At 33.8% G+C, this 25836-nt stretch overlaps 1 protein-coding gene across 6 annotated transcripts in view; it reads right to left on the bottom strand.

Annotated features, from left to right (window-relative positions):
* Positions 1-25836, bottom strand: part of CNTN5 (contactin 5) — a 1357780-nt gene that overhangs the window by 1157505 nt on the left and 174439 nt on the right. The window lies entirely within an intron of this gene.

The following is a 25836-nucleotide window of genomic DNA, read 5'->3' on the forward strand; positions in this document are numbered from 1 at the left end:
TTCCTTCCTTCCTTCCATCCTTCCTTCCTTCCTTCCTTCCTTCCTTCTCCCCAGAGTGCCAAATACTTTGCACTTTAAGTTTTGTACCTGCATCATAATGGCTAAACCGTTTCCTTCAAACACCCTATTCCATCATGGCAGAGAAGCATGGCAGCAGATAGCAACAGAAACACAGTGCACCTGGGGCAAGTTACTGTCAGATTAATTGGCATGCAGCCACAGCAGTAGTTAAGGGGAAGTGGGCCTAAATCTGTCATTCTTAGTAGGGTTAGGTACACAAATAAAATGGACTATGAAGCAATATATCCTGAGAGAGCTACAATAAAAGCTGTAGAAGTCTGAATTGTACCTTGGGTACTGATGTCCATCTCTGGGCCTGATTATGAAATAAAGAGTATATAGGTAGGGAGATGCACAAGAGAAATATCTAAGAAATGTTGTTTATGACTTAAACAATACCTAATTTAATCATAGAAAATCAAATCCATTCCAGGGAGTAGAGCTTGGCAGCTGCAATACAGAAAATCAGACAGCGGCAATATGGTTCTGGCAATGGGTTCATTCAGAGCAAAACCTTGGCAGAACCCAGGGCTAGTTGGAGTTATAGGGAAGAGTATTCAGCCCTAAAAGAGAGTCTGAAAGTATAACCAAAGTAGACTGAACAAATCCAGATGCCTGTAAGGTATGGGGAAGCAATGCTGAAGCATGCATGGTAAATGGGATGGAGAAAACCTACATTGTCTGATGTATTTTTTGTTTTGTCTTGTTTTTACCATCTTAACCATTTTAAATGTATAGTTCAGTAGTGTTAAGTATATTCACATTGTTGTGAAACAGATCTTTAGAACGTTTTCATGTTGCAAATAGGAAAATCTATTCTATTAAACAATTCCCCTTTCTCTTCTCCCTGAAGCCTCTAGTAACCACCATTCTACTTTCCGTTTCTATGAATTTGACTATTTTAGATCTCTTATAAGTGGAATCATACAGTATTTGTCTTTTTTGACTGGCTCATTTCATCTACCATGATGTCCACAAGTTGTAGTATGTGATAGGATTTACTTCCTTTTTTTTTTTTTTAAAGATTTTATTTATTTATTTGACAGAGAGAGACATAGCGAGAGAGAGAGAACACACAAGCAGGGGGAGTGGGAGAGGGAGAAGCAGGCTTCCCGCAGAGCTGGGAGCCCGATGTGGGGCTCGATCCCAGGATCCTGGGATCATGACCTGAGCTGAAGGCAGACGCTTAATGACTGAGCCACCCAGGCGCCCGGATTTACTTCCTTTTTAAGGCTGAGTAATATTCCACTGTGTGTACATACCACATTTTTTTTTTTAAATTTGGGTTGTCTTTTTATTGTTTTTTTCATATTTTAAGTTTTTTAATTTAAATTCCAATTAGTTAACCTACAGTGTAATATTAGTTTCAGATGTACATTACAGTGATTCAACACTTCCATACAACCCCCTGTGCTCATTACAAGTGTGCTTTTTAATCACCATCACCTATTTCACCCCTTCCCCCCATATCCCTTCCCTCTGGTAACCATCAGTTTATTCTCTAAAGTTTAGAGTCTGTTTCTTGATTTACCTCTCTCTCTTTTTTCCCTTCACTTATTTTTTTGTTTTTTAAATTTCACATATGAGTGAAATCATATGCTGTTTTTCATGGTGAAGATGGTAACAGTCATATATTGGCCTTTTTTTTTTTTAAGATTTATTTATTTATTTGAGAGAGAGAGAGAGAGCAAGTGGTGGGAGGTGCAGAGGGAGAGAATCTCAAGCAGACTCCCTGCTGAGCATGGAGCCCTAGTGGGACTCAATTTCACTACCCATGAGATCATTACCTGAGCTGAAATCATGAGTCAGATGCTCAACCAGTTGAGCCACCCAGGCACCATGGCTTTCCTTATTATCACTTGCATTAATAACTCTGCTTGTTTGGCTTGACTTTTTTAACCTCTTTTATATTTATTTCAAATACACACATTGGAACTTTTTATTTAATTTTTTGTTGTTGTTTTTTAAGATCCAGTCATGTATTTAAAACATGGCAGATTATAATTCTTCACCTTTGTGAAATGATTTTGCAGTTCCTCTAATGCGAGTGCATTTCCCCACCCACTGTGTTGAGTTTGGCTAAGCAACTTGATTTCGCCAGTGGAAAATGGGAGGAAGGGATACTGTATGAGTTATGAAACTGGGAAACATTGTGTGTCTCCACTTGCCTGTTTATATTTGTATCATATTCATGAGAAAAATCTGTTCCAGGTGGCCTACTGATCCCAGAGGAATAAAGACATATGAAGCAGGCCTGCCATGGCATGGACCAAATCCAGGTGAGATCAGCCTACATCAGCTCCGTTGCAGCTGACACCACAGACAATTGAGCATGAGAAAAACTGTTTTTTTTTAAAGCATTTATATCCCTAATGGCTTGTCATACAGTGTTATTATAGCAATAACTGACACAAAAGCCATTTCTCATAAATTTTTATCATCATTTCAACTTTGAGTGAAACTAGTATAAAATTAAATGACCATTTCGCTTTCAAGCTTCACTTCATGTTTTATCTTAGCCATTGTCATCAGCAGCACAAACATAATCCTATCCACCACACTTGAAACATAGGAGCCAGGTGGAAATTTAACTTCTTTCCCTTCATTTATTTATCTATAACTTGTTGAGATTTCTTTAAAAATACTGAGCCACCCAGGTGCCCCTAAAAGTACTCTTTGATGTAACCTCTCTTGCTCAGTCTCCAAAGCCAACACTCTAGATCTAGATTCTCACCACCAAACTATCATATTGGTGAAGTTGGCCTTTATGTCCTTTTTTCTATAGCTTTTTCTTCCTTCTAATTATCACCAACATCAGTAGCATCATCATTGATAGCATTTCTTCTTCTCCTATTCCTCTTTCCCTCTTTCTTTCATACCTTAATTCATAGTTTTCATAGGCATTTATTAAATACCTATTAAACATAACATCACAGATGGAACTAGGAATACAAGCTAGAATATAATTGAGGCTATCTTCAAGGTAACAAATTGCTCAGAGACAGTTCTAACAAAATAAAACTAACAACAATAAAAAATAAACAAAAAAACAGCCTCTCTCCTCAATAAGAAAGTCTAAATATCCTGTAGAGTAAAATTAGTTTAAAAAGAGCAAGTACTCCCCTCTTTTCCACTTTGTAGGGACAACAGCAATATTTTATAATACACAAAATATGCAGTATAAATGTTAAGATATTATAAACCTTATGATAAAAATACTTATATGTGCATCTTTTATTTTATTTTGTCAAATAGTTAAATCTTTTCCAATGTCTTGATTTGTTTTACCTTTAAATATCAGTAAACATGATTGGAACATCCATAAACATGATAACTAGGGGCAGAGCATATATATTTTTGATCTTATATGGACTTTTGCCCTACCCAGCTTGCCTGCAGCAGTGTCCTTGGTTTATTGTACTTTATGATCATGCTTAGAAGGCCAACTACCTCACATTACTCAGAATTCTCTAATTCTCAGCCAACAAAGTTACTTACACTCTCTATAAAAGCTCCTTGTCTGATAAAATTGTCTCTTACAATTCTATATCCAGTGTTTGCCAAAGTGCAAAGCTTATACTTTCAGATCTCACCATTATGGAGGGGGAGCATAGAGGTTTAAGCAAATACCTGCAATAAAATGAAGTAAGTATAGAAGCAAATGAATACACAAGGACAGCGGGATGATGTGGAAAGAAATCTTCAATTCTATGCTGAGAGACAAAGAAAGGCATCAGGGAATGCTCAACAGAAGGAGTAAAATTGTTTTTGGCTTTTAGGAATAAGCAATTTTGCCAACCAGAGAATAGTAAAAGTGTATCTGTACACAATTGGCATGCCTTAAAACATCTAGTTTACTACACATATTATTTCATTTCTCTTACAACATTCACAGATTTATAATGATCTCTTCTTTAAAATTACAAAGTAATATAACAGATAAGTGAATCCTTGTTCCAAATGTTAAAAAAAATTAAGTGATTGGGTTGAGAATTGAACTTAGATCTCTGTCTTTATTTCAAGGCCCTTTCTATTCTAAGTACAGGGAATGACAGGCTAAAGAGCAGAAAGAAGAAAAACACAAGTGCGGGGGCGCCTGGGTGGCTCAGTCATTGAGCGTCTGCCTTCGGCTCAGGTCATGATCCCAGGGTCCTGGGATCGAGCCCTGCATCGGGCTCTCTGCTCAGTGGGGAGCCTGCTTCTCCCTCTCCCACTCCCCCTGCTTGTGTTCCCTCTCTCGCATTGTTTCTCTTTGTCAAATAAATAAATAAAATCTTAAAAAAAAAAAAAAAGAAAAACAAGTGTGGATAAAAAAGGGTTGAAATTCAGGGTGATATTCATATGGATGAAGTTGAAAAAAGGTGATTGTTATTGAAGAAGTTCTATATTGTTCTTTTGAGATGTTCTTTATGTTGGGAATGTGATATTGCATTGAGAAAAAAAGGAAATATATCAAATTTTGATTTTCTGAATTTCATGTATTATTGAGTAGATACATGAAAATATTTGTGAGTTGAATTTCTATATTCTGGACATTATTTTCAATTAACTTATATTGGAGAATTTCAAGTTTAGAGGAATAAATTGTTCAAAAGAAAATAGCTCCTAAGAGTTTGACATGTAATTAATAATTTATAAAAATATTTATGCATTTTCTTATATTGGTACATATGCTTCCAACACCTATTTTAGTATCTTATAGTTATATATTCTAATATTTGATTAGAAATTTCACAATTTCTAAGTTTATACTATCATGGTCTAAAAACATATTGTAATACACTGGACCAGATGAAATTAACAGATATATTTAGAGCATTTCATCCTAAAGCAGAAGAATACACATCCTTTTAGAGTTCACATGGAACATTCTCTAGATCACATACTGGGTCACAAATCAGGCCACACCAACACAAAAAGACTGAGATCATACCATGCATAATCTTAGGCAACACTATGAAACTTGAAGTCAACTATAAGAAAAAAATTAGAAGGACCACAAATACATGGAGGTTAAAGAACATCCTACTTAAGAATGAATGGGTTAACCAGGAAATTAAAGAAGAAATTAAAAAATACTTGGAAGCAAGTGAAAATGAAAACATGGTAGTCCAAAACCTTTCAGATGCAGCAAAGGCAGTCATAAGAAGAAAGCATATAGCAATATAGGCCTTCCTCAAGAAACAAGAAAAGTCTCAAATATATAACCTCACCTTACACCTAAAGGAGCTGGAAAAAGACTGTCAAATAAAACCTAAAGCCAGCAGAAGAAGGGAAATAATAAAGATTAGAGCAGAAATAAATGAGACAGAAATAAAAAAAGCAAACAAACAGTAGAACAGATCAACAAAAGTAGAAGTTGGTTCTTTGAACGAATTAACAAAATTGAAAAACCCTAGCCAGACTTATCAAAAAGATAAGAGAAAGGACCCAAATAAATAAAATCATGAGTGAAAGAGGAGAGATCACAACCAACAGTGCAGAAATATAAATAATTATAAGAGAATATTATGAGTAACTATATGCCAACAAATTGGGCCATCTAGAAGAAATAGATAAATTCCTAGAAATATATAAACTATCAAAACTGAAATAGGAAGAAATAAAAAAAAAATTGAACAGACCCATAACCAGCAAAGAAATTGACTCAGGAATCAAAAATCTCCCAACAAACAAGAGTCCAGGGCCAGACGGCTTCCCAGGGGAAGTCTACCAAACATTTAAAGAAGAGTTAATACCTATTCTTTGGAAACTGTTCCAAAAAATAGAAATGGAAGAAAAACTTCCAAACTCATTCTAGGAGGCCATCATTACCTTGATTCCAAAACCAGAAAAAGAACCCCACTAAAAGGGAAAATTACAGTTAACATATCCCTGATGAACATGGATGCAAAAATTCTCAACAAGATATGTAAATCAAATTCAACAGTACATTAAAAAAATTATTCACTGCAATCAAGTGGGATTTATTCCTGGGCTGCAGAGATGGTTCAATATTTGCAAATCAATCAACGTGATACACCACATTTATAAAAGAAAGGATAAGTACTATATGATCCTCTCAATAGATGCAAAAAAAGCATTTGGCAAAATACAGCATCCTTTCTTGATAAAAACCCTCAAGAAAGTAAGGGATAGAAGGAACATACCTCAACATATATAAAAGACACACAATTAATATATAACTAATGGGTTTTCCCCTAAGGTCAGAAGAACAACAGGGATGTCCACTCTCACCACTGTTGTTCAAAATAGTACTAGAAGTCCTAGCCTCAGCAATCAGACAACAAAAAGAAATAAAATGTATCTAAATAGGCAAGGAAGAAGTCAAACTTTCACTATTTGCAGATGACTTGATACTCTATATAGAAAACTCAAAAGACTCCACCAAAGAATTGCTAGTACTGATACATGAATTCAGCAAAGTACCAGGATATAAAATCAATGTATAGAAGTATTTTGCTTATCTATATACCAATAATGAAGGAGCAGAAAGAGAAGTCAAGGAATTGACCCTTTTTACAATTGCACCAAAAATCATAAGATACCTAGGAATAGACCTAACCAAAGAGGTAAAAGATCTGTATGCTGAAAACTACAGAACACTTATGAAAGAAATTGAGACACAAAGACATGGAAAAACACTCCATGCTCATGGATTGCAAGAACAAATATTGTTAAAATGTCTGTACTATCCAAAGCAATCTCCACATTCAATGCAATCCTTGTCGAAATAACACCAGCATTTTTCACAGAGCTAGAACAGACAATCCTAAAATTTGTATGAAACCAGAAAAGATCAAAATAGCCAGAGGAATGTTGAAAAAGAAAAGCAAAGCAGGAGGCATCACAATCCCAGACTTCAAACTGTATTACAAAACTGTAATTATCAAGACAGTATGGTACTGGCATAAAAACAGACATATAGATCAATGGAACAGAATAGAGAACCCAGAAATGGACCTGCCACTATATTACCTACTAATCTTCAATGAAGAAGGAAAGAATATCCAATGGAAAAAAGACAGTCTTTTCAATCAATGTTGCTGGGGAAATTGGACAGCCACAAGCAGAAGAATGAAACTGGAACATTTTTTTTACACCATACATAAAAATAGACCCAAAATGGATGAAAGACCTGAATATAAGACAGGAAACCATCAAAATCCTAGAGGAGAAAACAGGCAGTGACTTCTTTTACCTCAGCTGCAGAAACTTCTTACTAGACAGGGCTCTGGAGGCAAAGGAAACAAAAGCAAATATGAATTACTATGACCTCAAAAGATAAAAAGCTTCTGCACAGCAAAGGAAACAATCATAAAAACTGAAAGACAATCTATGGAATGGGGGAAGATTATTTGCAAATGACATGGGATAAAGGGCTAGTATACAAAATCTATAAAGAACTTATCAAACTCAACACCTCAAAACCAAAAAAAACAGAGTCAAGAAATGGGCAGAAGACATGAACAGATATTACTCCAAACAATACATACAAATGGCCAATAGACACATGAAGAAATGCTCAATGTCACTCAATGTCAGGGAAATACAAACCAAAACCCCAATGAGATATCACCTCATACCAGTCAGAATGGCTAAAATTAACAACTCAGGAAACAACAAATGTTGGTGAGGATGCAGAGAAAGGGGAATACTCTTACGCTGTTGTTGGGAGGGCAAACTAGTGCAGCCACTACAGAAAGCAGTATGGAGGTTCCTCAAAAAGTTAAAAATAGAACTGCCCTGTGGCCAAGGAATTGCACAATTAAGTATTTATCCAAAGGATACAAAAATGCTGATTTGAAGGGGCACTTGCACCACAATGTTTATAGCAGCATTATCATCAACAACCAAATTATGGAAAGAGCCCAAATGTCCATCGACTGATGAATGGATAAAGAAGAAATGGTTATATATATATACATATAACACTGGGTGTTATATGTAAGTGATGAATCACTAAATTCTACTCCTGAAACCAATACTACACTATATGTGAACTAACTTGAATTTAAATAAAAAGAAAAAAAAAGAAAAAGAATATGTTGTATATAACATTCATATCTTGGAATTGGTTAAAAATTGCTTTGTGGCCTAGTATATGTTCAATTTTGGAAATATTCCATCTGTGCTTAGAAATTTGAATATTATGTATTCTTTACTATCTAAGACAAGATCCTAGAGAGAGAGAAGGCAGACATATAGGTCAATTGATAACAGATAAATATAGATTGTATTTTCTCTCCTCCATCAATTCCTTTGTGTTCTCTGTTAAACTTATAACTTGCATATTCAATTTTTTCAGATCTATCCTTTAAGTCAATTTCTTCCATTATTTCCTGACTTTGAACTATGTGGTCTGTGTATTTATTATGCTCTGTGATTTTTCTTGATTCTTATTTTCTCCTTTCTTGACTTTAATTAGATTAGTAATGTTTTCTTCATTTAACTCCCGTACTAGATTGTTAAGTATAAATAGTTCTTTTATTGGCTACCTTAAATTTTTAATGTGCATATCAAGTTAAACCATTTTTAAAGTTAGTTTTTAAAAGGGACATTGGAAGAGAACTTGGCTCATGTATATTAAAATACATAATATTTTCATTATCCCCAGTATATAATATTGGTGCAAACAGAAACATAGATATTCAAATCAAAATAGAAACTCCCCAAAAGAAAAAAAAAAACAGTATATGTGGGAATGTAATATATCAAAAATTCTACTTCAACGTATTAGAATATGAGAAAATGGTAGGTAGCAAATCTGCTTGCACCACAGAAAGAATATAAAGTATCACCTAGTTCATAGTATACAGAAAAATGGGTTTCACAAAATTCCAAATAGGTTATATACTTAAAACAAAACAAAAATATTGGAAAAACACACACACACATGCACTCACACAACACTCAAATCTCTAAATAAAAAGATAAGGACATTGGTTATATAAGTTTACATTAATTTTGTAAGTCAAACTATACAACAAATAAAATCAAATAAAAAAATAAATTGTGAGAAAATATGTGCAATGCATGTGACAAAATGTTAGCATATATTTCTTCATTTGGACCTGATATTTAACAGTTATTTAGATTGTTTTGGCATTGAATACACATGGGTTTTATCACAAATCACACATTGTAAAACTAGGAAGATATGAGCAAATAAATTTGTACAGACATTCTTAGGACTCCTTCACATTCAAAATCTGTCTCTTCTGAATCATTTTTGGAATTAAATTCATGGTATTCATGGTTTTCTGTTCTATATCATCCTCGTTGACAACACACACATTGGTGATGCAGAATTTCTTAAAATAACTCATAAGTAAAAGCAATTAAGTAGGCTTTGGAATTTTGGAGAAGAAACAAACTATTTTTTTGAAACTTTTTAAAATTAATTAATTTATTTTTAGATAGGGGGAGGGGTAGAGGGAGAGTGAATCTCAAGCCAACTGCACACTGAGGACAGAGCCTGAGGCAGGTCTCAATCCCACCACCCCTGAGATCATGACCTGACCTGAAACCAAGAGTCAGATATTTAACCTACTGTGTCACCCAGGTGCCCCTATTTTTGTGAAACTTTTAAAATTAGTATAAAATATACATAAATTATTCAGCTCAATCATTTTTAACATATAAATATACTTATTAAATTATAATCTATATCCAGATACAACATAATCATATCATATCTGGGAATCTATCATATCCTATCTGGGAATCTGTCCTATAAAATTAAAGCATATATAAATGAAAGCATTAGTATAAAGTATTTGTTTACTTACCTGTTCTTTTGTAGTAATCTCAAACTGAAAGTAAATTGAATGTTTAGTAATAGGGGAATAGTTAAATGTATTATTCAGCCATTTAGAAAAAAGGATATTCCTATTTCACAAACTAAAGTGTATGAAGTCTATGAAGACTAAATTGAGAATATCAAGATGCTAATAAATAGATGACATATAATCCTCTAATATGTCCACTTATGAAAATAAACTTCTTTATATACATATGTGTGCATACATATACATATGTGTGTATGCATGTGTATTTGTGTTTAATTGAATGATACCAGAAGAAATTATAGAAGGACACACATCAAGTTGTGTCAAACTTATAGAGAGGCCAGGGTAAGGAAGAGATTAAAGGTGAACAGAAAATAAGATATGGTAAATAAAATGAAATTTGCACATAATAAAATTATATATATGAATAAATACATATTAATTATTTGTATATTTTGTATGGATATATATACAAAACACAATAAGAGGAATGGTGTAGAAAATGTAAATGTATTTATCTCACAATAGTGAGCTTTTAAGTGATTTTTAGCATTATTCAATTTAATATACAGAGTTGCTTGAAAATTTTTGTAATAAAAGTTTATATATACAAGGAATATGATTCTATTTTTATTGTGGGAAAAACTGTGCAATACCTCTACTACTTACAATGATCTCATTGCAATCTTCCATGATTTGCTAAGTAGTTCTATCTACTTTTAAATTTCTCAGATTAGGTGTTTTTGTTTTGTTTTGATTTGTTTTGTTTTTGTTTTTGTTTTTGTTTTTTTAGTTTTTACATACATTGCAATATATCTTACAAATTTTTTTATTTACCATTTTTAACACCGTTGTTTTTAAGTCTTTGTTTTCTTTCTTCACAAATTGCATCCTCTAGTAAATCTAATCCTTCAGCCTTAGACTCAGAGCAGTGAACTTATTAATTTTATATTATAAAACATGTTTTATTTCACAATATTGAAACAAATTTAACTAAGAAAACAAATCTAGGTATGAAAGTCAGCTCTTTGAGCACATGGTTGCGTTGTTTTCTGATTTCTATCATTACCGTATAGGTGCTGCTACATGTGCATCTCTCATAGTATTGATGGTAAAAACAAAAACAAAAACAAAAACATTTCATCTTTGTAGTTTAATGGCTCTCTGTGCTCCTAAACTTAACCTACCTTTATTTCATTGAATTTACCTCTTCTAGAATTTTCATTAAAGACTGGTTGGAGATCTTAATTTTATTTTCTTTGTTTTTTAACTTTAATTTTATCTTCTTGAAAATTTTATCTATATTTTGGGTGATTTCCTCAAATAAATTTCTAATTTATGAATTCTCTCCAGCTCTTAATGGACTATATCTAATAAATGTTTAATAAAAGGAAATACTTTGTTTCTCATATTTTTTACACATTTGTTTTTTTCCTTTGCCAAACTATTTTATTCCTACTTTATTGGTTCTATCCCAACCATGTTTTCTATTAATTTTAAAATATATTTTTTGTGAAGTTTTTTCCCCCAGAATGGTCTATTTTCTTCACCTCTTAAAAATGTGATATCTTAATTGTAAAATCATTCCCTGTGGAAATTGTTTTCAGTACATGATTTGATGTCATGGGTTCTAATATAATTTTCATTCAATGTTTTTCTTTATACTTGAATTTCATTTATATTTGCCTGTGTATAGGCTCATATTTTATGTCATTTTTTTTTTAATCTCAGAATTTCAGTACCAGGAAGGCAATGTGAAAATATCTGTGTACAGTATAAGCCTGGGTTTCCATTTTTCAATTATGGCTCTTTTATCATTCATAGCTCGAATGAAGGGCATGTTACACGTTGCATTCTCAAGCAAGGAGGCAGAATTTTTCCAGTTGTATATTTAGAGATGGGTCAATACTTCCTAATTCTTTGATTCATCAAAAAGACCAGTTATAGCTCCTTTGTGAACACAAGGTTGATATCCTTGACTAGGGTCCCTACCCAATTTTAGAACCTGAGTCTTAGAGAATATGAAGTGCACAATTCTCATGCTTATCTAAGTCATTCAGTTTCAATTTCTGCTTTCTGTTCTTACTTTTTTTTGACTTATCAACTTTTGGTTCCTGGGGCTTCTCTTTCTTAAATTTTAACTTTACTATATATTAAAAAAATCACTTTCTATCCCAATTTTCATGTTTATAGTGGGGATAGGGTTTAGTATATTAGTCACTACCACATTGATGAGAAATCTGATGAAAATCTCCATCTACAGAAAAGTTATAAAATATTTAGTGAGGTAATCATTTCATAATACAACTATGCATATGCTTATATCCTAATAAAATACATTTAAAAAGTTCTACTTAGAATTGAAGAGGTCTTTGAGTCTTCATGACCAGATTGTTAATTTATTTTTCTCAAGTGTTACACATAGTTTATAATTATGTACAATATACAAGTGCCAAAAGAAATAAATGCCAGGAACATATGGATATTGTCATTTATGTTGGAGTTAGCATTTTGGTGCTGCTACATGTGCATCTGTTTATAGCAGATGCAACTTAATATTACTTTTAACTAAAGTCCCAGAAAAACAAATATAACAGTAAGTAAAAATCTGTCATTCCGTCTTTCGTATTTATACCAACTATGGAATGTTCTTTTTAAATATAATATTTCCATATGGTAGATTTAAATAAACATGTTTTAGTTAAACTTCATAGAATTGGTTTTATTTGAATCTTGTTCAGTATAAGATATTCATAATATATATACCAATGCATCAAGTCTGAATGATGGATATCTCATTTCTTTTTGTATAGGCATACATCAAATATTGTGGATTCAATTCCAGACCACTGTAATAAAGTGAATGTAGCAATAAAGCAAGTTAAATTTTTTTTGTCTCCTCTACATTATAATGTAGTCTATTAAGTGTGTAATAACATTATTTGAAAAATGTAGATACTTGAATTAAAAAAATATTTGATTGCTTAAAGATACTAACCATCATCTGAGCTTTTAAGGAGTCACAATCTTCTTACTGGCAGAAGGTCTTGCCTTGATGTTGATGGCTGCTAACTGATCAAGGTGGTGGTTGCTGAAGGCTGGGGTGGCTAAGGGTAATTTTTTAACATAAAGTTTGGCATATCAATTGACTTCTCTTTTCACTAATGATTTCTCTGTGGCAGGCAATGGTGTTTGATAGCATTTTACCTGAAGTAGAACTTCTTTCTTTTTTTATTTTATTATGTTATGTTAGTCATCATACATCATTAGTTTAAAACTTCTTTCAAAATTCGAGTTAATCCTCTCAAGACCCGCTGCTGCTTTATCAACTAAGTTTTTGTAATATTCTAAATCCTTTGTTGTCATTTCAATGATGTTCACAGCATCCTCACCAGGAGTAGATTCCATCTCAGAAAACCACTTTTTTTGCTCAGCCATAAAAGGCAACCCCCCCATCTGTTCAAGTTTTTTTTCATGAGATTATATTAATTCAGTCACAACTTCTCGTTCCACTTTTAATTCTAGTTATTTTGCTATTTCCACCATATCTCCAGTTACTTCCTCCACTGAAGTCCTGAACCCCTCAAAATCAACCATGAGGGTTGGAATCAGCTTCTTTCAAACTCCTGTTAATGCTGGTATTTTGGCCTCTTCCCATGAATCACAAATGTTCTTAATGACATCTAGAATGGTGAATTCTTTCCAGAATGTTTTCAATTTACTTTCCCCAGATTCACTACAATAATCGTTCACTATCTATGGCAGCTACAATCTTATGAAATGTATTTCTTAATAAGACTTGAAAGTCAAAATGACTCCTTGATCCATGGGTTGCAGAATGGATGTTGTACTAGCAGGCATGAATACAACATTAATCTCATTGAACATCTTCATCAGATTTCTTGCATGACCAGGTATATTGTTTATAAGCAGTAATATTTTGAAAGGAATTGCTTTTTTTCTGAGCACTGAGTCTCAAAAGTGGGTTTAAAATATTCAGTGAACCATTTTGTAAACAGATATGCTATCATCTTGGCTTTATTGTTCCATTTATTCATACAACATAGCAGAGTAGATTTAACCTAATTCTTAAGGGCCCTAGTACTTTTGGCATGGTAAATAATAATAGGCTTCAACTTAAAGTCACTAGCTGCATTAGTCCCTAAAAAGAAAGTCATCTTGTCCTCTGAAACTTTGAAGCCAGGCGTTGACTTCTCTCTGGCTATACAAGTCCTAGATGGCATCTTCTTCTGATAGAAGGCTGTTTCATCTCTACTGAAAATCTGTTGTTTAGTGTAGCCACCTTCACTAATTATCTTAGCTGTATCTTCTGGATAACTTGTTTCTACACCTTGCACTTTAATGTTATGGCTTCTTTCCTTAAACCTCACAAACCAATGTTTGCTCGTTTCAAACTATTCTTCTGAAGCTTCTTCATCACTCTCAGCCTTCATAGAATTGAATGGAGTTAAGTCCATACTCTTGATTAGTCTTCAACTTAAGGGAATGGTGTGGCTGGTTTGATCTTCTACCCAGACAGTTAAAATTGTTTCCCCCACATCAACAATAAAGTCGTTTTGCTTTCTTATCATCCATCTCTGGAGCAGCACTTTTAATTTCCCTCAAGAACATCCTTTGCATTCACAATGTGACTATTTGGTGCAAGAGACCTAGCTTTGGGCCTATCTCAGCTTTTGACATGCCTTCCTCATTTTTTTTTAACTTTTATTTTATTACATTATGTTAATCACCATACATTACATCATTAGGTTTTGATGTAGTGTGCCATGATTCATTGTTTGCGTATAACACCCAGTGCTCCATTCAATATGTGCCCTCTTTAATACCCATCACCAGGCTAACCCATCCCCCCACCCCCCTCCCCTCTAGAACCCTCAGGTTTTTTCTCAGAGTCCATAGTCTCTCATGGTTTATCTCCCCCTCCAATTCCCCCCCTTCATTTCTCCCTTCCTACTGTCTTCTTCTTTTTTTAAAATATATAATGTATTATTTGTTTCAGAGGTCTATGATTCAACAGTCTTAGATAATTTACAGTGCTCACCATAGCACATACCCTCCCCAATGTCTATCACCCAGCCACCCCATCCTTCCCACTCCCCACCACTCCAGCAAACCTCAGTTTGTTTCCTGAGATTAAGAATTCCTCATATCAGTGAGGTCATATGATACATGTCTTTCTCTGATTGATTTATTTTGCTCAGCATAACACCCTCCAGTTCCATCCACATCATTGCAAATGGCAAGATCTCATTCTTTTTGATGGCTGCATAATATTCCAGTGTGTGTGTGTGTGTGTGTGTGTGTGTGTGTGTGTGTGTGTGTGTATACCACATCTTCTTTATCCATTCATCTGTCGATGGACATCTTGGCTCTTTCCACAGTTTGGCTATTGTGGACATTGCTGCTATAAACATCGGGGTGCACATACCCCTTCAGATCCCTACATTTGTATCTTTGGGGTAAATACCCAGTAGTGCAATTGTTGGGTCATAGGGCAGCTCTATTTTCAACTTTTTGAGGAACCTCCATACTGTTTTCCAGAGGGGCTGCACCAGCTTGCATTCCCACCAACAGTATAGGAGGGTTCCCCTTTCTCCTCATCCCCGCCAACATCTGTCATTTCCTGACTTGTTAATTTTAGCCATTCTGACTGGTGTGAGGTGGTATCTCATTGAAGTTTTGATTTGGATTTCCCTGATGCCAAGCGGTGTTGAGCACTTTCTCACGTGTCGGTTGGCCATTTGGATGTCTTCTTTGGAAAAATGTCTGCTCATGTCTTTTGCCCATTTCTTGATTGGATTATTTGTTCTTTGGGTGTTGAGTTTGATAAGTTCTTTATAGATTTTGAATACTAGCCCTTTATCTGATATGTCATTTGCAAATATCTTCTTCTTCATTAAGCTTTGATTTAAAGTAAGAGACATGAGACTCTTCCTTTCACTTGAACACTTAGAAGCCATTGTAGGGTTATTAACTGGCCTAATTTAAATATTGTTGTTTTTCAGAAAATAGAGACACCCAAGAAGAGGGATAGAGACAGGGGAATGGCTGGTTGGGGGAGCAGTCAGTATACACACAACATTTATTAATTAGATTTGCTGTCTTATATGGGTTTGGTTCACAGGCCCATAAAATAATTACTGTAGTAACATCAAAGATCACTGATCACAGATCACCAGAGAAAATAAATAAATAACACTGAAAGAGTTTGAAATATTGCAAGGATTACCAAAATGTGACACAGAGACACTTTTGATATTGGAAAAATAACACTAATAGAATTGCTTGACACAAGGTTGCTATAAATCTTCAATTTGAAAAAAAAATTAATATTTGCAAGGCATGATTAAGCAAAGCACAATAAAATGAGGTATGCCTGTAATTTTTATAAAGTAATATAAGGTAATTGCAACTTGTAACTCTAGTATCTAATGCCACTTAAATATATTTTATTAAACAGCTAAATATGTTAACATATCTAGCTATGCTAGTTATATATTATTTTTCTAATTTTGTAATTGGATTTTCCTTTAACTAACTTGAATTAAAAAGAATTTAAAAGAAAACTTAAGAAAACAGAAAAAGCAAACATATCTTAAATATGTGGCTTTTTAACTCATAGTTAAACAATCTAAATACTAAATAAGTTGTGTTATTTTCATTTAATGGGATATAAGAAAAACATGAAAAATCACATTTCAAATAAATACAAAGTGTCTGTAAACATAAAATTTGCTTAGCCTCTTAGACAAATTCTCTATTTATATATACTGAAATATCATTTCTCACCTATTACAATGACAAAACACAAAAGACCTGACAGCATATTCTGTTGGCAAGAATGTGATGAAAGAGACACTCTCATACACAGATGGTGAGATTGAAAAATGGAGGGAACTTGGCTATCTTTAACAAAAGTACATATGTAGTCACCTTTAAATCAGCAATTTCATTTCTAGGAATCCATACAAAAGGCACAAATATGAAATGACATATATACAATATGCATTCCAGCATTACTTACAATAATAAAAGACTAAAATCAACTGTTCATCATCTGATTGTAATTTTCCCTTTTGGTTGTCTATCATTTCTCTATTTTTTGTACTAACTTCCTGCCAATGCCTCCGTATGGAGGGCAACAAACTATTGGATTTTTCATTGGGTACAAATAGCACTTAGAGGGTAAAGCCTGGGTGAGGTGCTCCTCAATCCCTTTCAACTCCAGCAGTTCCAGTTGCACTCCTCTCAGTTTCTTTTTCTGAGAATTCAATTATCCCTCTTTTTCTGAGGATTTAACTATTACTCAATTTTATTAGGTCAGGGACCAATAAGATGGGTCTTCATTGCCCATTTTATCTCCAGAAAATCCTTAGGAACTGGCTGCTCAACTCTCACTTCTCCCTCCTTGGTGCCATCTCTCTCTTTTTCTCTTTTTCCATCCTCTAGTTCAAGGAAGATCAACAAATACATTGGCAATCAAATACTCAAGCTGAGATTAAGATTCCAGGCTTCTTTTCTTTTAGCCATCCTCTGCTTTTACAACTGATTCCTTTGGGTATTCCAGTTGTTTGATTGTTTGCTCTTCCCTCTGGTATTGTTGAAAAACATTGAGAAAATAGCTGCTTTTCTGAGGAAAGTATCTGTCCATATTGTTGATGTATCTCTTTACAGAATGTGGGTACCAAAAACACGTTGTCTTCAATTATGTGTTCATAAAGACAATCCCAGGATAGAAGGAAAAGTCACACTCAATATCCCCTTACAATAACTATGAGAATGATAAACACTGAATTTGAACCAAAAAGTATTGTTTGAGAAAACTGACTAAAGGGAGTCAAAATATATAAAAATAAATTTCAATTTTACATTAATAAACTTTGGAAACTGGTTAATATAAATGTGTATTCTAAAAATGCAACTACAAAGTTCTAGAAAGAAAATGTGTTTGCCCAATAAAAGCATAACTGAGATAAAGACTCTAAAACTTTGGTAAAGATTATGTAAAAATGTGAGTGCAATATTGTCAAAGAGGACTTAAAGTGGAAAGTTTCTCTTTGTTGTGTTTTTAGGAACCATGAATGATGGAACACTTTCTCCTGTGGTTTGTGATGAAATAAAATCAAAGAGGAGAATCTACAATAAATTTTACTTCATAAGACGTATTGGTTGGGATTTAAATTGCAAATTATATTTTATTTTTGTATAATGACCACTAATAAAAATTCTTAAATTTTCTCCTCTTGTTGCTTTTAAATAATATGTGACATTGTTCTGAATTTGCAGACCTAACTTCTTTTTTATTGATAAATCTATGTTTTAATAAGTTATTTTTAAAACATGTTAACATTTCTCTTTATTTTACCTCTGCTTCTTCACCAAAGAGAAAAATATGTACTTTTAGCTCCTCTGCTTCTTCACCAAAGAGAAAAATATACACTTTTAGCTCCAACTAAGAATGAAATTTGAATGATTAGCTCTTATTGTTTCATTGCTGAAATTTTCAGTTCAGATTTAAGCATTTATATCCTTAAAATAATGTATTCTAATAGACAAAGGGTGAGAAAAAAGTTCAATGTGTATTACAATGATACTAATTAAGGTCACAGGAAATAAGCCTTTTCAGAATTTTACTGTATATTATTTGTGCCTAATAGTAATCACCTCCTGAAAAAGAATTGTCCACTACCTCTGAGTTCACAAGACCAAGTCTTTTTATTTTTAAAAGAAATTAGTCCATTTTGGTAATAATTTTCTTAACTATCATCTATACATCCTATCAAAATTACTTTTTAACTCACCATTCTCATGTTTTATTTTAGGTGTTTTTATCAATCACTTTCACTATAGGTACTCAAAAAGTATTTAAGTGAATGAATCAGGAATTGTAAGTTATTAACTCACCCTAATCAGACTATTCATGTAAGTCTGCTAACCAAACTACCTGAAAAAGATAGACTCTCTTTTCTGGTTTTATTGATAATATTGGACTTGATTTTTTTTCTTTCTTGATTGCTTTTTTGTTGTGTTCCCCCCAAAAGATGATTTTTCCCCTCTTCTTCTTGTGTATCTCCCTAGACATATGCTCCAATATCTAATTCCCTCCTAACCTCCTTTAAGAAAGTTTCTTTAACACCTGGGATTGATTTATTTAAACTGAATTTGAGCACTACATGCTTTCAAATATAATTTGTAAACCAAGTACTTAGTCTTTTTAGGAAACACAGTGGTATGTTTCCTAAAAGCAACATTTTTGATTCAGAATGTTAAATGTCATTTCCTCTAGCCACTTCTATTTTGAGGTATTTCTTTAAACCTCTAGCAGGGCTGGAAATTTTTTTTTCTTCAAAAGAACTACCTTATTCTCCATCTTTCTACACAAACAAAGTATCTGATGTTAATATTTCCAAGTAAAACAATATACTTCAAGCTCTTTAACAGTGTGCTATTTAAAAAAATATATTTTTCTTTGTACTTCTGGATAATTATGGTATTATACAGCATAAATAATTCTTAATAAGATTTCATAACATTTACTAAATATTTTAAAGTGCCAGATAATGAGCCAGAAGTCAAATACATTTTGAAAAATTATTACATGAAGTGGGATAATAAAAGATATAATATTCTATATGGGTATGAAGGGTAGCTGCCTGGATAAAGAAGGCTGACAGAATTGGGGCAGGTTACTAATAGAGGCTGCATCTGAGTTTATTTTCAAGAAGAAATAGAAGGTTGCCAAGTTAAACGATGGGATCAGAAGTTTTTCCAAGCCGGAGTAAGCAGGTATTAATTCATGAAATTGTAAGAAAACATGCACATTCAAGCACTGCCAGTATTAAATATGGTATAATGTAATGTACAAAGCTTATGTGGAGAAGATACCGAGATAGGAGTAGACAAACCAAGTAAGGATAAAACCTAGATCACAGATGAGTAACTTAGATTTAACCTTGATTTCCAGTGAGAGAGTGACAAGTAAGAGTTTTACCTTTTAGAAACTTCAGTGCAGTGGTAAAAGGGAGAATAAATTAGAAGTTTAAAACCATGGATATTCAGAAAACAGTTAGAGGGTATTTTGATAAGACAAGAAAGCCATAATAAAGACCTGAATGGAACCAATAGAGTAAGTGTAAAGATGAGTGGACAGATTCAGGAGACATTAAAGAAGTAAAACTAGTAAGTTTTCATCTATTACACATGTGGGTAAAGAGAAGGATAACATTTTTGGACTGACATGGGCAACACATTGACTGGTTAAGCTATTAAAAAAAATGAAATAAAATTTAAGGTGAGGATGTTTAGTTCAATGTTATACAAGGAATTTCATGTAAAACAAACAAAATCCAGTACAAAATCGGCTATATAGGTTTAGAATCTGTGTAATTGAGTTGGGATAATGAGATTCAGAGCTATCCACATATTGGTGGTAGCTGAAATCAAAAGTGTAAATGGGATTACCTACATCAATAGTATATTACAGTGGGGATGCCTGGGTGCCTCAGTAGGTTAAGTGTATGCCTTCAGCTCAGGTCATGATCCCAGAGTCCTGGAATCGAGCCCCACATCGGGCTCCCTGTTCAGTGGAGTCTGCTTCTCCCTCTCTGTCCCTCACCTTGCTTAAGTCTGCTTCTCCCTCTGCTCCTTACTCCACTTGTGCTCTCTCTCAAATAAATAAATAAAATCTTTAAAAAATAGTGTATTACAGGAAAAGAAGAGAATTGAGGATGAAACTTTGGAGAACAACAGTATTTAAGGCAATTAACTCACTGATATGAGGAATTCTTAATCTCAGGAAACAAACTGAGGGTTGCTGGAGTGGTGGGGGATGGGAGGGATGGGGTGGCTGGATGACAGACATTGGGGAGGGTATGTACTATGGTGAACGCTGTGAATTGTGTAAGATTGTTGAATCACAAACCTGTACCTCTGAAACAAATAATGCATTATATATTTTAAAAAAAGAAGATAGTAGGAAGGGAAAAATGAAGGGGGGGGGATTAAAGGGGGAGATGAACCATGAGAGACTATGGACTCTGAGAAACAAACTGAGGGTTCTAGAGGGGAGGGGGTGGGGGATGGGTTAGTCTGGTGATGGGTATTAAAGAGGGCACGTATTGAATGTAGCACTGGGTGTTATACGCAAACAGTGAATCATGGCACACTACATCAAAAACTAATGATGTAATGTGTGGTGATTAACATAACATAATAAAAAAAGAAGAAAATTTAGCAAAGAAGATAGAAACAAATACTCAGATATAAGAGGAGGACTGGGGAAACTAATAAAACAAAAACTAAGACAGAAGATAATTTAAATAAGACAGGAGTGGATGATCAATGGTGAAAAATATACCAGGAGTCTGAGTAACATATTACATCACCGGACTGAGTGACAAAAAGTTATTATTATCTTCGTGGGACCAGTTCAGTGGAATATTACTTAGAGTAGTAACTTCTATCTGGTTTCTGAGTTTTCACAGAATGACTTGGAGTCCTTGCTATTTCTGAATTAAATTTCATGTATTCTTTTCAAATTTCTATTTCATAGAAAATATCAGAGGGAATTTCATCACTGCTGCACAGTCAGGAAAATGAGAGAATTGATAGAAAATCTCTGTTATTTCTAGGTGTGTAAGCACATCTTTAATGAAAGATTAGGTTCAGGTAAATGTTATAGAAAGACTATAATGTTTTGAATATTGTAACCAAACAAACAAATAACCCCAACTGCGTGAGAATAATGGTTAAGTAGGAGTTTAAGGAGTCATTAATTCAATAAAACATTTGAGTGTCTTCAGTGTGACAGGCCCTGTTATAGATACTTTCATACATGTATAAATAAGAGACTCTATCTCACTGTCTAGTGGTAAACTACCACTATATGTTAGTTGAATTTACTACTTTCTGCTACCATGTTAGATATCTTTTTCTGAGTGCATATATAGTACTTTAAATACTAATGTTAATTTTTAATGCACAGTAAAACTCAATTATAGAAATTACATTTTAGAATATATGTCACCACTCTGTTGTAACAGGTTACTAAGGTGAACTGTGACACACATATTGGGGAAATACTAGCATTGATGACTAAATAAAGGAATCTATCTACTTCAAAAATTGAAACCTACGAAAGGACAAACATTATGTCTTTGACTTGTAATTTCCCTTGTTCCAAGGCCCACCCAGGGCATGAAGGGGATCTAGGCACTATGCAATAGAAAAACATAGAAAAAAATTTCCTTGATATATGACTCACCATGTCACAGTATTGCTATAATCCTGTAACATGTTACTTGATTTGGGTAGCTGTATTTTTATTCATCATTTATTACTGAATCATTATTGGAAAAATATTACTGCATGTGAAGTCACTTTGCCAGCTAATCCCCAAAGGGATCTTTACTGGGAACTATTATTTTAATAAACAAACACTTCCTCTAGAGTATAACTGTGAGGTACAGAATTCAATAGTGCTTCATTCCTCTTCATTATCAAGTAGCTTGGTGACAAAATAATGAAAGTGGCATTTATTTGAATCTGACACTCTACATATAATTTGCCATATCAATTGCTCATTTTCAAAATAATAGTATTAAAATATTGAAAAAATTATGTGGGGAATAAGCAAAGTTCCCACACTTCAAAAAATACGTACTTACTAATCAAAAACATTTATTACAGCTTAAAAGTAAAGTCTCTTTTGGCAAATACCATATGATTTCATTCATGTGTGGAATCTCAGGAACAAATGAATAAAGGGAAAAAAAAGAAAGAGAGAAAGAACAAGACTCTTAACTGTAGAGAACAAACTGAGGGTTACCAGAGGGGGGGGTGGGAGGATGAGTGAAATAGGTGATGGGGATTGAAGAGTACACTTATCATGATGAGCACTGAGTAATGTATAGAATTGTTGAGTCACTATATTGTACATCTGAAACTAATATAACATTGTGTGTTAGCTATACTGGAATTAAAATAAAAAACTTTATGAAAAATAAAGACTCTTTTAATAAGATAAAGTTCAGGGAGATACTACAGAGAGATTATAATCTTTTGAATACAGTCACTAAACAATATAATAATTACAGCTGCATAAGGATAGTGGTTGACTTTCCAATTTCTTAAGATAAAACACACACGCACATATGAATACATGCACACAAACCACCAGCACCACTAAATCTTATTTGGCTATGTAATTATTAATATCTACTGCAAACTGGCTCTCAAACAGAATATAGCAGCATGAGGATAAAACCCAATGTGAGCAGAGCCCAATTTGAGGCAAACATGGGAATTGTGATATGACTTTCTAAATGAATTTAAGAAATAAATTAAATTAGGGGCACTTGGGTGGCTCAGTTAGTTAACCATTTGACTCAAGTCAAGATCTCAGGGTCCTGGGATTGAGCCCCACATTAGGCTCCATGCTCAGTGCAGAGTCTGCTTGAGACTCTCTCTCCCCTCTCCCAGTGCCCTCCCCCCCACATAAATAAAAAATGAATCTTTAAGAAAAGAAAGAAAGAAACTAAGTTCTATATTGTATTTTGCTCTCAGTCATTAGCTATATGGATCATATTCAATCCTGAGCTGCATGAGTGGTGTAAAAGTAATTGTAAAGTTTATATCAACTCTTTAGAAATATCTATGAAAATTAGGTAAAGCTAGTTACATTTCAATTTCATTTCAAGTGTAATTAATATTTGTTATGTGAAGGTAGGCACATTTTTACATAGTTTATAATAAGGTAAATAATTTCTTATGTGTAGTATATGTGTATATTTATGCAGATTTATATATATCCAAATAGCTAATGTTATATCTCACTTCATTTTGTATCTTCAGTATTGCACATTTGTGGCATTAAATGCATATTTCCTGAATGTATTATTTTCTACTCTTAAGTACATATTTCACAGGCCTAGGATTTTTTATTCACATTAAAAATCATATAGTATTATAACTGAAAGGATTGAATATTGAGGCCCATTCACTTTATAGATGAATAAAATTAACCACAAGAAGGTAAAATTGCTTAATACCAAACAATGCTTATTTGTAATGTATTTTAAATTATCTGATAGTTACAAAGATATTATTGAGGGACTCAGATATACTTCAAAATCAATCTACAAACATTTTTTTAGAAAATATATAATTCCAATTAATTCTAGATATAAAGTGCAATTTTGGTTAATGCCAGTCATTTCTCTTATCTCTAGAGTTGCTAGGTTTTTTAAGCTGCTGGTGGAGTCTATTCAGTATCTTACTTATAGAGTTTGTCTCTGTCATCGGCTACATTCCTTCTCTCTTGTTCACCTCATATATATAACATGATAAATAGTGTTTAATACATTATGATACCAAAGTGGCTTATATGAAATATACATAGGAAATTAAATATACAAATATAGAATTTAGGGAGAAGTCTGGATTATAAATATAAGAGTCATCCAGGATGGTATTAAAAGCCATGGCAGTGAGGTAGCACAGGGAGAAGAGGTCTAAGGACTAAGGATTGTAGGACTTCAGTGTTAAGAGGAGAAAACATTAACAGAAAAAGATAAAGAATGGTAAGTGTTGCAGATAAAAAGCATGACAAAGTGATTTCCTAGAAATTATTTTAAAATATAAAATGAGTGAGGGGTGCCTGGGTGGCTCAGTCATTAAGCATCTGCCTTCGGCTCAGGTCATGATCCCAGCGTCCTGGGATCGAGCCCCACGTCGGGCTCCCTGCTCAGCGGGAGGCCTGCTTCTCCCTCTCCCATTACCCCTGCTTGTGTTCCATCTCTCTCACTGTATCTCTTTCTGTCAAATAAATAAATAAATAAATATAAAATTAAATGAGTGAAAAATTGTATCAAAAACTGCTCTTGGATGAAGAACATGAGGACTAGAACTGACAACTAGGTTTAGCATATTTAAATCATTGGGAAACTTACAAGGTCAAGGAAACCATCCAATAGTGAGGTAAACATTGTTCTGCAGAGAGGAAACAATTGCTAGAGTCATCACTTATGATAAAAGTGTATGAGTAGTGGTAAACTACTACTGAAACCAAACTAGCTGAAACTTTGAAGACTTCAAATAATATCTACCAAATGCATATGTATGCAATACACCTGCCATGTTCACCCACCCAGATTCACGATTTTGGAATCATCTAGGAACTCCAGTTCTGCTCCAGTTCTCCAGTTCTATATTCCACTCCATGATGCTAAAATATTTGGAATTATTGAGAAAGAGTCCTTAAATAATGTATGCCAAGCTACATCTCACCCTTCTGGAATTTTCGCATTTTCTCCAACAGTAAATTGCCAAGTTCATATATGTGGAGAGGTTTTTGAGTTGCCAAGTTCCCTGGCAGAAAAGAGAAAGGCATTTTTTTTTTTTTTTTGAAGAAGGCATTTTTTATTCAAGTTTTCTAATGAATCAGAGCCTGAACACGTGCTGCTTTATCAGGACTCTATACCTATGGTCTGGTCCCACTATTTCCTGCCTCTTCTCTAGTATATTTCCCTAAGTATGATTCTATTCTTAATTAGATACAACTACCTCTTCAGCATTTGCAAAATGACCTCTTGTCTCCTTCCCCTCTAATGAATTCCAAAGTTTGCTAGAACTAGTCCAGACTTTTCCTATTGTGGTTTGACTATAAATAACTGACCTCTGCTGTGCTTCCCTCCTCTGTGTTTTCATAGAGCTATATTCTCCTTCCTATCACTAAATTGTATGTATTGTACATACATTGGGTTCCCTTCACGGGCATTTGCTACAAAACTATGAACACTCATAACGCATTAAACCTTAAGTTTTTATGTACATTAGAGCTGGGGTGCCTGGGTGGCTCAGTTGGTTAAGTGTCTGACTCTTGGTTTCAGCTCAGGTCATGATCTCATAGGTCCTGGGTTAGAGTCCTGTGTCAGGCTCCACGCTCAGCAGGGAGTCGGCTTGGGAT

The sequence above is a fragment of the Phoca vitulina genome, unplaced genomic scaffold (genome assembly GCF_004348235.1).
Source record: "Phoca vitulina isolate PV1807 unplaced genomic scaffold, GSC_HSeal_1.0 scaffold34, whole genome shotgun sequence".
In the NCBI taxonomy this organism is placed as follows: Eukaryota; Metazoa; Chordata; class Mammalia; order Carnivora; family Phocidae; genus Phoca; species Phoca vitulina.